Here is a 2,383-nt window from a genome sequence, read left to right as displayed (position 1 = left end):
TACCATCAAAAATCTAATCATCAAAATGGCGCCGTTGCCGGGGAGTTGCAATGGTGTTATGTTATTGGTTGTTGTATATATGTGAATAGTGTGAATATCTTGCTCTTGCTTTATTTTCTAGTTTTTGTTAGTTTTATTTTGCTTTTCCATTATGAATTCTCACTTTGGCTATGAGTTTGGTTCTAATTATGTTGTAGAAAATGAGAGCTCCAATGAGAATGTGTATCAAGGATGGGACAACCAAAGGTAGGAGAAGCCATATGCTTATGATCAATCCTCATGGCAACAACCTCCACCAATGCACTATGAAGAAGAGTCATTCTATGATGCATATCAATCCAATGGCTATGGTGAATCACCTTGTGACTTGCAAGAACCACCACCATATGCCTATGAACCATATCCTCAACATAACTCTCAACCATACTCACAAGCCTTTCCACATCAAGCACCTTCCTATGATCCATATCCACCATATGACCAATCATCCAGGCCATATTCTTATGACCATTATGAGCAAGAACCCTTAGAACCACCACAACCCTATCAAGATTACTCCCAAGAACCACCTCAATACACACAATCTCCACAACCTTACCAAGAAGAACCACCTTCCTACCATGAATCCTCTCTCCAAAATAATGAACCTTCCTACTCACCCCAAGCCCCAATGGACGATTCTCTCACTTTGTTACTTCAAGGACAAGAAGCCATGAAGCGGGATACACTTGAGTTTGTGACCAACTTGACTAAGGTAGTACACGTTCTAGCCTACCAATGTTTGAACACTCAAGGTACTTCCGTAGCCACATGCGAAAAACCTAAAGAAGAGCAAAGTATGAAGGAGAAATTGGAAAATCCGGCGGAGAAGGAGGAGTCGAATTTTGTGTTGGAACAATTGGAGAAGCCTATGATCATTGAAGAAAAGGAAGAAGTGGTTGAAGATTTAGGAGATGTTGAAAGTCCATGGGAATGTAGCATCATGGAGAACTCTTCCAAGAAGCTTGATATTGATGTTGAAGAGGATGCGCAACCTCCAAGGCATGTCATAGTGCATGTTTGGGCGCCATTATTTTGTTAAAAAAAGATCTTTTTTCATTGAAAAAATATCTTTTTTTATTTTTTAACATGTTTGGCAAATTTCTAGTAGTAAAAGTAAAAGCACTAGTAAAATAAAAAAAAAGATCTTTTTTGAGAAGCTGTAATTTACATCTTTTTTTAAAAGATCTTTTTTCCTTAAAAAAAAGATATTTTTCATGTAATAAATAAACAAAAAAGTACTTTTATATTGTTATACCCAAACATAATTGATAGATAAAAAGACCTTTTTACATGAGATATCCAAACATAAAATTACTTTTACTTCTCTATAAGATCTTTTAAAAAAAGATAACTCGAAAAAATATCTTTTCTTAAAAGCTCACCCAAACAAGCCCATAGTTGAAGACTTGGAAGAGGTTTATCATGAGATGGATTCAATCATGGACGAATTTCTCTCCACAATGGAACCCTCTCCCATTGGAAATGGAGTTGAAATTATAGAAGAGTGTGCACAACCTCCCATACCCTTGGTGAGCAATGAGAAAAAGAGCTACCAAGAGGAAAACGTTGGCATGGTGTATATCGAAATTGAAGAATATGAAGAGGTTGACCAAGAAATGGATTTATTCATCAATGAATTTCTATCCAAAATTGAATCACCTCCTATTCGGCAAGAAATCAAAGTTCTTGAAGACAACACCAAGCCATGTGATAAAAGGAGAAAGGTTGAAATTGAGGAAGCTCGCAAAGAGGTGAAAATACACAAAGAAGAGCACAAAGAAGTAGACCTTGCATTGTCTAAGTGTGGGGAGGTCTCCCTTCCCGAGTCACCATCCAACACAACATTCAAGTGGGTAAAATTCTTATCCATAAGCTTTACTTTCTCGTTTGAATATGGTTTGATTGAAACGGATGCACAACTTAGAGCTCTTTGTGGAATTAAAAGCAAGAATGAGTTGTGTAGTGGTTGCAAGTTAGGAATTAGGCTCATTAAGGTCAAAGCTTCAAGGTATAGGAATGATGATTGGAAGAATGCCACTCTACAAGGGTCTCAACGGAAGGCTTGGTATGTTAAAGAGAATTCTATATGTCAACCACCCGAAAAGAGAGAGTATGAAGACCAAATCGAAGACGGGTACGAAAACAAGATATGGGATCCCGGTCCGCTAAGTGAAGACCAACTATGGGGACGCATATCTTGGGTAGAACTCTACCCAAGCTCGATGAAGATGGTTGGAAATTCTGTCAACCAATTGAGAGGCAAAGATCTCTGGAGATTCAAGGATGAGTACAAACACAAGCCACCATGACAATGAGTCTCTCAACATGTCCAACTTAAGGA

This window comes from Arachis duranensis, chromosome 9, assembly GCF_000817695.3.
Source record: "Arachis duranensis cultivar V14167 chromosome 9, aradu.V14167.gnm2.J7QH, whole genome shotgun sequence".
NCBI lineage: Eukaryota > Viridiplantae > Streptophyta > Magnoliopsida > Fabales > Fabaceae > Arachis > Arachis duranensis.
Note: the sequence above shows the minus strand (reverse complement) of the source record.